We start from the raw sequence: 12,125 nt of genomic DNA, 5'->3' as shown, positions 1-12,125 counted from the left end.
CTCGATCCCAGGACCTTGGGATCATGACCTCAGCCGAAGGCAGACACTTAACGACTAAGCCACCCAGGCACCCCTATATCATTTTTGTCTTAAGAAAATGAACCTACTTTGAACTTTGCACTGACCCAGATCATAAACATTGTCTATAATTTGTCCTCCAAAGAGGTTACATTCAGGTACCATTTATTTCTCTTTGGACTTCAGTGTTTTCAAAATATATTAATAGTATTTCTTGTCTCCCACATATTTTTTAAACTGGACATGGCTTCTACAATTCAGCTTTTTGAAAAACTTATTTCCACGGTGATATTTCAATGATCCAATTTTAACAAAGAATATAAATGTATGACGAGAAAGATCACATTTCTTTTGTGTTGGGCCTCAGATTTCCAGACACGTATTCATCACATACGACTCATATGCCACCAGTGGTCATCATCGATCCAATACTGTCCTTTTATTTCATCATTCATTTCTATTTATTGATTAAAACATTAATTCATTAATAATAACTTTCTGAATGCTATGATAAACAAAACCCTAGAAGAGCCTTTGTATCCCTAACCTACACATAGATTATTCTTATATCAATGCATCTCTTTTATTAATTATCCTCAGTTTTCTACACATGGATTAATCAATGTTTCATATATTCCATATTTATCACTGAGATACAGTTGCCTTTTTAAATTATATTTCACACTTTTTAATAATACACTGAACTACCTTTAAAAAAACACATGGAGTGGTGCCTGAGCAGCTCAGTTGGTTAAGCATCTGACTCTTGATCTTGGCTCAGGTCTTGACCTCAGGGTTGTGAGTTCAAGCCCCATGTTGGGCTCCACATTGGGCGTGGAGCCCACTTAAAAAAAAAACACAAAACACATGGAAACCAAGAAAGGAATTTTAACTATTTCTCACATTAACCTCTGTCCTCTTCTTATATAGAGGTAACCAGGAGCTCACGACCATAGAAGATGCTTTAATCAGCTCAAGTGCATCCATCCTGAGGGTGACAGAGCAGAGCAAGTGATAGAAAAAAACTGAGACTTAATTGCCATTGATCCTTGCTCCCCATATTTCATATAGTCAGTATTTATTTTTTTAATATGTATATATTTTTATCTTACAAAAGGAAAAACTCAATTTCACTACCAAAATGGATAAAATTCACTCTTCCTTATCAGAGTATATGTGACCTCAAAGAAGTGAGAACTTTGTCCATTTATCTCTTAATGGGTATCACTGTTTTCAGTGGTTATTACTAATATCTCTTGCTTCACCACAAACTTTAATAGTTAGACAATATTCCGCCCTCTTATTCTTTACATGTTTATTTGTATTTGTTTAATAGTTCCATCATTATTCTATTAATAACAACAAATCTATGTCCATAAAATCACTATGAGGATATGATCATTTTACATTCCAGACATTTCTTCACTGAAACAATTCCAAAAGAGGGAACAGACTAATTAATTTCCATGTTTGCCTCAGAGTTCCAGATTCATACATGAGCAGTCACATTTGGGCCTCATTATAGTCATTAATGTCTACATGATTTTATTGACTAATTCATCAATTAACTAATAACAATAAAATAAATGCTTAGAGACCACAAAAACTTGAAATAAGAGCTTTAAATATCTCCAACATTTGTCTTTAGAATGACTTCCTACTGACATATCTTTCATTAATTAACCAAAATGCTTCCTATATAGATTAATTAATATAACGCTTCATATTAGCCTCAAATTTACTATCTGGCTATGGTTTTGATCCTTAACTTTATATCACATTATTAATCATGCAGCTAAAATCTTTTTTTAAAAGACCGCAAAATCAAGGAAAGAATTTTGACTATTACGCACATTGTTCTCCATGCTCTTAGTACATAGATGCAACCACAGAGCTCGTGACTATGGTGGAATGTCTACCTCAGCCAAGGGTGATCATTCTAAGGAGTACAACACAGAGCAGATGATAAAAAAAAATTGAGACCTTATGATCATTGGTCCCTGCATTCCACCTTTCATCCAGTCCATCCTTAATAAGCAATGAATTGGGATAATGTGTATTTTATTTTTCTTAATAAAATAAACAGTATCAATCTTGTAGCTGAGAAACAGCATGAACACTGACGGTTACTTAAAGAATAACACCATTATATCGTATATTTCCTAATAGATATTTGTTTTCAAAATATACTAACAGTATTTCTTGTCTAACCACATATTTTTGTAACTGGACAATATTTCACCCACTTCGTACTTCTTTCTTTCTTTCTTTCTTTTCTTATTTCATTGATCCAATTAAAAAAAATAGAATGTATCAACATAAAAGACCAAAAACAAGATTATAGATTATAGATTTATTTATAAATCATTTATCCAAATATAATAATAGAATAAAAATGCATGAACACAACACTAAAAACAAGATCCTCACATATTCCTGACATCTATATATAAGATCTCATCAAACGATGGGAATAGGCTACATTTTTTTGTGTGTTGGACCTCAGAGTTGCAGACAGTATTCATCATATACGATTCATACGCCACCAGCGGTCATCACTGATCCAATATTGTCTCTCTTTTCCTTCATTCAGTTCTACATTGTTTATTGACTAACTCATTAATTCACTAACAATAAGTTAAAACCCTATTATTCAGAAAAATGCAAGAGTCATGATACCCCTAAGCTGTGTATAGAATCATTCTTATATCAATATATCTCTTTCATTAATTATCTTAAATTTCATCTGTGATATAATAAGAGTCTCATGCTCTACTGGCTGCTAGCTAGGCTGTGATATAATAAAAAATATAAATAAAATAAAAAATAAAATGTGGAAAAAATTATCTTAAATTTCATGCATGTAATAATCAATATAATGTTTCATAGGAATTCAATAGTTGTCACCAGGCCACAGTTAGCTACATTTGCCTCTATATAGCACTTTTAAAAATATACCAAATATCCTTAAAAAAAAACATAGCTGAAACCAAGACAAGAACTTGACTACTACTCACATCGGTCTCTGTTTCTTTTTTTTTTTTTTTTTTTAAAGATTTTATTTATTTATTTGAGAGAGAGAGAATGAGAGACAGAGAGCATGAGAGGGAGGAGGGTCAGAGGGAGAAGCAGACTCCCCGCCGAGCAGGGAGCCCGATGCGGGACTCGATCCTGGGACTCCAGGATCATGACCTGAGCCGAAGGCAGTCGCTTAACCAACTGAGCCACCCAGGCGCCCCCGGTCTCTGTTTCTAACATACAGACACAATCATGGAGCGCACCACCAAAAACAATGCTTAGTCAGCTTAGTGTGTCTGTTCAGAGAAGTACAGTCAATGAAAAAAAAAAGAAAGTTAAGACCTTATCTCCACTGATCCTTGCTTTTCATATTTCATTTACTCACTAATTTCATGATATTAATATATTTTTCTCTTAACAAAAGGAACAACCTCAAACTTGACACTGAGTCAGAAAGACTAGACTCGCTTACCTGTATAAACTCTTAGCTAAGGAGGTAACACCCTTTCTCCACTTATTTCTTAATGAACATAAATATTTTCAATTATATTATTTGTTGCCTCACCATATGTTCATAGTTGGATAATTCTTCTCCCTCTATTTTTTAACTATTACGTATATTTCTTTAATGGTTCTATCATTGATCCACTAATAATAACAAACCCAAATTTAAAAATTCAAAATAAGAATCTGATCTTTTTATGTTCCTAACATCCATGTACAGGATCAAATAGAACAGAAGGAATAGACTATTTATTATGTTGGACCTCAGATATCCAGACACATATTGCTCATGACCCAAGACTCATCCATCACCTGTCATCATCACTGGTCCATGAGACCCACTTTTTCTTAATTCCTTTCTATACTTGTATTGATTAAATCATTAATTCATTGAAAATATTAAAATGAGTATAATTCACAAAAGCTGAAGAATAAGATGCTTGAATGCCCTTAACTTCTAACTTAGAATCATTGCCAACATAGGTTATATTTCTTTCATTAATCAATCTCAATGCTATGTAATAAATTAATGAATATAATGTTTTATATTTATCAGTTAGCCATAGTGAACCTTTTTATTATACTCTTACTTTTTAATAATTCCATGAACACAAACAAATGACCCAAACCAAAACAAAATTTTTGACCATTACTCTCCTTGTTCCATTTTCCTAACACAAAAGGAATGTCACGTGACAATCCCGATCCCACAGAAGACGAAATCGGCTCAAGCACCTGTTCTGAAGAGGACAAAACAGAGAAGGGGATGGAAAGGCTGAGCCTTTCCGCTGATCCATGGAGCCCACCATTCATTTATATAATCATTTAAGCTTTTATTAACTTAATGTATATATTTATTTTTACCATAAAAATAAACTTCAAACTTGGACCTAAATCAGAAAATAAATGACTACAGAATTTCATTGTTTATATCAACCTTATCAAAGATATAATACACTTGGTCCCTTTATATCCATTCTAATGTATATTAATACTTTTACCTTGGTATACATTTACCAAAAAATAATACTTCCACCTCCTCAACTTTATTCATTTATACATTTTTTATCCTACCATTAATAGTTTTATAAATTAATTACTAAAATTCATTCACCGTAAAGAAACACAAAGATCAACAACAAAATCCTTGTTTATTACTGACATCTTTACATAGGATCCCTAAACACAGGAGAAACAGACTAGATTATCTTTGTATCAGATCTGAGTTCCAGACACATAGCATTCATCATATATGACTCATTCGCCACCAGTTGTCATCATTGGTCCAAGACTGGCCCTCTTTCTTTCCATTCTCATAAACTTTTATTTATTAATTCATTAATCAAAAAATACACATAAATTAAAATATAAGAATAAGATCCTTCAACATTCCTAACATATGTCTCTATAATATTACAGAGACTAAATCTCTTTCATTAACTGACCTCAGTGTTATATTTATGGATAAGTAAACATAATGCTTCATATCAATCCGGTATTAAACACTTATATTTTGCCTTCTTTGATTATATTTAATACTTTTGAATAAATACACTTAACAGCCCTAAATAAACCAAAACAAAAGCTTCGAGTCTTACTCACGGAGTCTCCATGCTCCTCCAACATAGATGCAACCAGAGGGCTCATGACCTTGGAAGAATGTTACAATCAGCTGGAGTGTGTCCATTCTGAGGAGTACGGAGCAGAGCAGATGATAAAAAAAAAAAGAAAAAAGAAAAAAAGAAACATTCTTCCATTGATCCTTGCTTTATCTTTCATTTAGTCCGGCATTTAGGAAATCATTACTGGAGAATATTTATTTCATTATCTTTTACAAAAATGAACTACTTTGAACTTCCCAGTGACCCAGAATATAAAAACTGTGTATAATTTGTCCTATCTATATCATCCGAGCCAAAGAGGGGACAACCATGTACCATTTATTTCTCTTTGGACTTCAGTGTTTTCAAATTATATTAATAGAACTTCTTGCCTCATATATATATATTTTTTAAGATTTTATTTATTTATTTGAGAGAGAGAGAGAATGAGAGACAGAGAGCATGAGAGGGAGGAGGGTCAGAGGGAGAAGCAGACTCCCTGCCAAGCAGGGAGCCCGATGCGGAACTCGATCCCGGGACTCCAGGATCATGACCTGAGCCGAAGGCAGTCGCTTAACCGACTGAGCCACCCAGGCGCCCATTGCCTCATATATTTTTAAAATTGGACATTTCTACAACTCACTTTTTGTAATATATTTCCTTATTGATATTTCACTGATCCGATTATAATCAAGAATGGAAATGCATGAAGAGAAAGTCCACATCTCTTTTGTGTTGGACCTCAGAGTTCCAGACACGTATCATTCATCATCCATGATTCATACGCTGGCAGTTATCATCATTGATCCAGAAAGACCGCCTTCTCTTCATTCATTTCTACATTGTTTATTGATTCATTCATTCATTCACTAATTACCATTTCAAACTATACGATTCACAAAACATGAAGAAGAAACTGTTATCCATAGTTATGTATCTAGAATAGATCTAGAATCATTCACACATCACTATATCTCTCATCAGTTATCCTGTTTTTCATAAATGCTTTAATCAATGTAATGCTTCATTTTAATCCTATATTTGTCACTAGGACACAGCTGACCTTCTTTAATGATAATTCATGTTTTGTATTAATACAATGAATATCCTTAGCAAAATACCAAACAAGACAAGAAGTTTGACTATTACTCACATTTGTCTCCGGTCTCCCCAATACAAAAATACAACCCTAAGGCTCTTGATCAGGGGAGAATCCTTAAAGCAGGTCTAACTTGTCGTCCTGAGGAGTATAAAGCAGAGCATACCATAAAAATAGTCAAGACATTCTCTATTGGTCATTGCTTTTAGCCTTTCATTAAATCCATTACTGGTCAACTATTAATTTGGTGTCAATATTTTTTCTCTTAAGAAAATGAACAACTTTGAATTTACCAATGACCCGGAACGTGAGCATTGTCTATGACTTACACGACCTCTGGCATCCTTAGCAATACATGTAAGTCATGTAGCTCTTACTTCTAATTAAACTTCAGAGTTTTCATAGAATGTTAATAGTATTTCTTGCATAATCGCATATTTCTATAATAGGACACTACTTCATTACAGTACACTTTATTTATGTTTATTGATTATTTAATTGATCCAATTATAAAAATTGAAAGAAAATGCATGAACACTAACACCAAAAACAAGATCCTTGTATATCTGGACATGTGTCCATACAGGATCTCTTCAAACAGTGAGAATAAACCAGATTTCTCTTCTGCTGGACCTCAAGAGTTCCAGACATGATTCATCACATATGACTCATATGCCACCAGCGGTCATCATCGATCCAGTATTCTCCCTCTTTACCCTCATTCATTTCTAATTGTTTATTGAGTAAATCATTACTTCACTAATAATTTTAAATGCTGTAATTCACAAAAACTGAGGAAGAACTTATATAACCCTATTTCTACCTAGATAATTCTCATATCAATATATCTCTTTAATTATCTCAGTCTCCCATGCATAGATTAATCATCATAATAGTTTATATATCCCATATTTATCACTGAAAAACAGTGCCTCTTTTCATTATATAGTGTGGTTTTTAATAATACAGCGAATTACCTTAAAAAAACACATAAACCAAGAAAATAATTTCAACTGTTACTTACATTAATCCCCATCCTCCTATCATAGAGGCAACCATAGAACTCAGGATAATGGAAGATGTTAAATTAGCTCAAGTGTGTCCATTCTGAAAAGTACACAGTAGAGCAAGATAAAAAAAGGATTGAGATATTATGTTCACTGGTCCTTCAATCACATTTTTAATTTAGTCACTTATTAAGCAGTATATTGCAATAATGCATATTTTATTTTCTCATAAGTAAATGAACAATATCAATCTAGCTAATAAAGAATATGAACATTGACTATTACTTATCAATAATTATATCATCCTCAAAGAACAAGTCCTGTACCATATATTCCCTCATAGACATCAGCATGTTAAATATACACTAATACTATTCATTACCTAACCACATATTTTTGTAATTGGACAAGATTTCACTGTTTTCATCTTTATTTATTTATGTTTGTTTATTGATTATTTCATCAATCCAGTTATTAAAATTGAAAGAAAATGCATGAACATAAGGACCAAAACCAAGATCTTTGTATATTCTTGATATCTGTTTATGGAATCACCTCAAACAAGACAATAAACCAGATTCCATTTCTGTTGGACCTCAGAGTTCCAGACACGTATTCATCGTATCCGACTCATACGCCACCAGTGGTCATCATCGATCCATTATTGTCCCTCTTTTCCTTCATTCAATTCTACATTGTCTATTGACTAATTCATTAAATCACTAGTAATAATGTTAAAACCCTATCATTCACAAAAGCCCAAGAAAAGTCATGATATCCTTAATCTGTAAATAGAATCATTCTCACATCAATATATCTCTTTTAAAATTATGCTCTTATTTATTTATGCATTAAACCAATATAATGTTTCACAAAATTCAATATTTATCACTGAGCTATTGTTGGCCTTCTGTGATTCTACTACATGGAACTCTCAAATAATACTGAATACACTGAATAAAATAATCATTGAAACCAAGACAAGAAACTGGATATTACTCACATTGCTCTCTGTGCCTTCAACACAGAAATGCAACCACTTGAGCTCGCCACCACGGAATATTGCTTAAATCAGCTCAAATGTGTCCATTTTGAAACATGAAAAGCACAGTCGATGATAAAAAAATAGAATAAAACTTTTATTTCCATTGATTCTTGCTTTCCACATTTCATTTACTCATTTAGATATCTATGAATATTTCATAACATTGATTTTTTTTCTTTTAACAACAGTAACAAAATTCCTCAAACTTAAGATTGACCCAGAACAATAAAATTGACTCTAATTATTCATGTCTAAATGATCATTGACTAAAGAAGTGACATTCTTGATTCATTTAATTCTTACTGGGTGTCAGTGTTTGCAATTTTTATTAATATTTCTTGCCTAAACACAGGTCTTCACAGTTGGACAATTCTTTATGATTATATTTATCTGATATTCATATTCTTCAATGACTCTATCCTTGATCCATTTGTAATAATCAATCTAAATCTATGAATGCAGTAAAACCATTATCTTTGTGCTTTCCGAACATCTGTCCATAGGATCAAATAAACAGAGAGAAAGACTATGTAGTGAATTAGACCTCAGCATTCTAGATAAATAGTATTCATCATCCATAACTCATCTGCCACCAGTAATTATCATAGGTACATAGAAGACCCACTTTTTTTCATTCATTTCTACATTTGTATCAGTTCAATCATTAAATCATTGATTACAGTAAAATACATGATTAACAAAAACTAAAGAATCAACAACTTCGGGGTGCCTGGGTGGCTTAGTCGGTTAAGCAGCTGCCTTCTGCTCAGGTCATGATCCTGGAGTCCTGGGATGAAGCCCCAGATCAGGCTCCCTGCTCAGCTGGGAGTCTGCTTCTCCCTCTGACCCTCCCCACTCTTGTGTTCTCTTTCTCTCTCTCTCACTTTCTCTCTCTCAAATAAATGAATAAAAGTTTAAAAAAAAAATCAACAACTTGAATACTCCTAACTTCTATCTATAGAATAATTGCCAACATAGATTATATTTCTCTCATTAATCAGACTCAGTGTTACATGTTATCAAGTAGTCAATATGTTTCAAATCATATTTATCATTGGGCCATAAATTACTTTTTGATTATATTTATTAATTTTTGATTATACTGTGAATACCCTTAAACAAATGACCGAAACCAAGACAGAATCTCTATTACTACTCACCTTGCTTTCCTCTCCTAAGACAAAAGCAACATAACAATCTTGATCAGAGCAGAAGATGAAATCAGCTAGAGCATCCATTCTGAAGAGTACCAAGCAGAGAACATGAGAAAAAAAATGAGTCATTCTTCCATTGACCCTTGCTTTACATCTTTCATTTAGTCAGGCATTTAGGAAATCATTACTGGAGAATATTCATTTCATCATCTTTTATAAAAATTAACCACTTCGAACTTCATCAACATTGTCTATAATTTGTCCTATCTATATAATCTGAGCCAAAGAGGGGACAGATGTGTACCATTTATTTCTCTTTGGACTTCAGTGTTTTCAAATTATATTAATAGAACTTCTTGCCTCCTCATGTATTTTTTAAATTGGACGTTTCTACAATTCACTTTTTTTACATGTTTCCTTATTGATATTTTATTGATCCAATTATAATCAAGAATGGAAATGCATGAAGAGAAAGACCACATCTCTTTTGTGTTGGACCTCAGAGTTCCAGACACGTATCATTCATCATCCGTGATTCATACGCTGGCAGTTATCATCATTGATCCAGAAAAGACCCCCTTCTCTTCATTCATTTCTACATTGTTTATTATTTCATTAATTCACTAATTATAATTTTAAAACTGTATGATTCACAAAAACTCAAAAGGGCCTTGATCACCCTAATATATATCTGGAACCATTCCCACATTATTATACTTCTGTCATATTTATTATCAGTTTTTCATAAATGCTTTAATCAATGTAATACTTCATTTTAACCCCATGTTTGTCACTAGGACACAGCTGACCATCTGAATAGATTTCATCTTTTTATTACTGCAGTGAATACCTTTAGACACACCACCACCCAAAGCAAGTCAAGAATTTTGTTTATTACTCACATTGGTCTTCCAACTCCTAAAATAGAGATTAAATCTGGAGTTCATGATCAAGGAAGAATCCTCAACTCAGGTGTGGTGTGTCTGTTCTGAGGAGTATAAGGCAGAGCAAATGATTAGAAAGGTTGAGACATTCTTTCCATTGGTCTTCACCTTTGCCCTCTCATGTAGTCAGTCATTTTGGCCACCATTAATTTCGTGTGTGTATTTTACTCCCTTAAGAAAACAAACTTCAAATTTACCACTGACCCAGACGATGAGCATGGTCTGTAACTTATCCTGTCTATATCATCCTTAGCTGTATAGTAACAGTCATGTACAACTGGCTTCTAATTGAACTTCAGGGTTTCCATGGTATATTAATAGTATTAGTTATTAATCATTAATAATAAATTAATAAATTAGGTCTTAATTATTGCCTAATAATATCTTTTTATAATTAGACAATGCTTCACTCCCATCATCATTTTTATTTCTGTATTTATTTATAGAATCTCTTATTTATCCAATTGTAATGATACATATAAATGCATGAACACTAAGACCAAAAACAAGATCTTACTATATTCCTGACATCTGTCTATTGGATGCCTTCAAATAATGAGAATGTATTAGATTAATTTTCTGTTGGACCTCAGAGTTCCACGTATTCATCGTATCCGACTCATACGCCACCAGTGGTCATCATCGATCCAATATTGTCTCTCTTCTCTACATTATATTCTCTTTGTATATTGATTAAATCATTGGTTCACTAATAATTTAAAACCCTATTATCCACAAAAACTGAAATGAGTCTTTATGTCTTTAAACTGAATATAGACTTATTCTCACATCAGTATCCTTCATTAATTATCCTCAGTTTTCCATACATGCATTAATCAATATAATGTTTTCTGAAATTCAATATTTATCACAGAGCTACAGTTAACCTGTGATTCGATGTGGAATTTTCGAATAATGCAGCAAATGTGCTGAAAAAAATCACTAGAACAAAGATAAGAAATTTGACTTTTACTCACATTGGTCTCTGTGCTTCTGTCCCGCAGGTGCGGTCATAGAGTTCACCACCAGGCAATAATGCTTGGGTAGCTCGAATGTGTCCATTCTGAGAAGTACAAACCATAGTGAAGGACAGAAAAAATGATAAAATTTTATCCCCATAGATTCTTGCCTTCCGCAATGAATTTACTCAATCTTTTAGGAATTCATAAATTTCTCATAACATAGATCTTCTTCTCTTAACAAAAAGGAAAACATCAAACTTGACACTGACCGAGAATAATGAAACTGACTCTTAATTATTCATGTCTATATAATCCTTGACCAAAGAAGGGACACCCTTGAAACATCTATTTCATGAAGGGCATCAGTGTTTGCAAATTTTATTAGTGTTTCTGGCCTCACCATACTATGTTCATAGTTAGATAATAATTCACCTTTTCTTCTTCATCTATTATTTATATTTCCTTTAATAATTCTATCATTGGTCCATTAATAATAACAAATATAAATATATTCATCCAAGGGGCGCCTGGGTGGCTCATTCGGTTAAGTACCCAACTCTTAATTTCAGCTCAGGTCATGATCTCGGTGTCATGGGATCGAGCCCCATGTCAGGCTCTGCACTGGGCATGGAGCCTGCTTAGGATTCTCTCTCTCCCTCTCCCTCTGCCCTTTCCTTCTAAAAATAAGTAAATAAGTAAGTAAGTAAATGAATGAAGGAATGAATGAATAAATAAATAAATAAATTCATCCAAAATAAGAACATAATATTTAT

The 12,125-nt window shown here is 32.9% G+C and overlaps 1 long non-coding RNA gene, 9 other non-coding genes and 1 pseudogene across 18 annotated transcripts in view; all 11 read right to left on the bottom strand.

The window, feature by feature from the left end:
- Positions 1–374: 374 nt before the first annotated feature.
- On the bottom strand, positions 375–446 carry LOC118537300 (small nucleolar RNA SNORD113/SNORD114 family). The gene has a single exon (XR_004918055.1). It is a non-coding gene; the product is annotated as a small nucleolar RNA SNORD113/SNORD114 family (small nucleolar RNA).
- Positions 447–2,513: 2,067 nt separating this feature from the next.
- LOC118537295 (small nucleolar RNA SNORD113/SNORD114 family) lies at positions 2,514–2,584 on the bottom strand. The gene has a single exon (XR_004918051.1). It is a non-coding gene; the product is annotated as a small nucleolar RNA SNORD113/SNORD114 family (small nucleolar RNA).
- Positions 2,585–3,797: 1,213 nt separating this feature from the next.
- Positions 3,798–3,872, bottom strand: LOC118537313 (small nucleolar RNA SNORD113/SNORD114 family). The gene has a single exon (XR_004918070.1). It is a non-coding gene; the product is annotated as a small nucleolar RNA SNORD113/SNORD114 family (small nucleolar RNA).
- Positions 3,873–4,690: 818 nt separating this feature from the next.
- LOC144378889 (uncharacterized) overlaps positions 4,691–12,125 on the bottom strand; it is an 83,113-nt gene continuing 75,678 nt past the window's right edge. For all 9 annotated transcript variants that reach the window (XR_013440834.1, XR_013440832.1, XR_013440831.1 and 6 more), the window contains 7 exons: positions 11,368–11,453; positions 10,349–10,434; positions 9,453–9,531; positions 8,251–8,322; positions 7,255–7,347; positions 6,295–6,372; positions 4,691–5,228 (listed from right to left, as the gene is read on the bottom strand). This is a non-coding gene — a long non-coding RNA (uncharacterized LOC144378889). The remainder of the gene's footprint in view (positions 5,229–6,294; positions 6,373–7,254; positions 7,348–8,250; positions 8,323–9,452; positions 9,532–10,348; positions 10,435–11,367; positions 11,454–12,125) is intronic.
- Positions 4,756–4,828, bottom strand: LOC118537309 (small nucleolar RNA SNORD113/SNORD114 family). Its single transcript, XR_004918065.1, has one exon. It is a non-coding gene; the product is annotated as a small nucleolar RNA SNORD113/SNORD114 family (small nucleolar RNA).
- On the bottom strand, positions 5,877–5,951 carry LOC118537294 (small nucleolar RNA SNORD113/SNORD114 family). The gene has a single exon (XR_004918050.1). It is a non-coding gene; the product is annotated as a small nucleolar RNA SNORD113/SNORD114 family (small nucleolar RNA).
- LOC118537308 (small nucleolar RNA SNORD113/SNORD114 family) lies at positions 6,868–6,939 on the bottom strand. Its single transcript, XR_004918064.1, has one exon. It is a non-coding gene; the product is annotated as a small nucleolar RNA SNORD113/SNORD114 family (small nucleolar RNA).
- On the bottom strand, positions 7,837–7,908 carry LOC118537292 (small nucleolar RNA SNORD113/SNORD114 family). The gene has a single exon (XR_004918049.1). It is a non-coding gene; the product is annotated as a small nucleolar RNA SNORD113/SNORD114 family (small nucleolar RNA).
- On the bottom strand, positions 8,831–8,905 carry LOC118537311 (small nucleolar RNA SNORD113/SNORD114 family). Its single transcript, XR_004918067.1, has one exon. It is a non-coding gene; the product is annotated as a small nucleolar RNA SNORD113/SNORD114 family (small nucleolar RNA).
- LOC118537297 (small nucleolar RNA SNORD113/SNORD114 family) lies at positions 9,939–10,013 on the bottom strand. The gene has a single exon (XR_004918053.1). It is a non-coding gene; the product is annotated as a small nucleolar RNA SNORD113/SNORD114 family (small nucleolar RNA).
- On the bottom strand, positions 10,973–11,040 carry LOC118537302 (small nucleolar RNA SNORD113/SNORD114 family; annotated as a pseudogene).

This window comes from Halichoerus grypus, chromosome 8 (genome assembly GCF_964656455.1).
Source record: "Halichoerus grypus chromosome 8, mHalGry1.hap1.1, whole genome shotgun sequence".
Lineage (NCBI taxonomy): Eukaryota > Metazoa > Chordata > Mammalia > Carnivora > Phocidae > Halichoerus > Halichoerus grypus.
The sequence above is the reverse complement of the archived record's forward strand: the minus strand, read 5'-3'. Positions and strand labels throughout refer to the sequence as shown.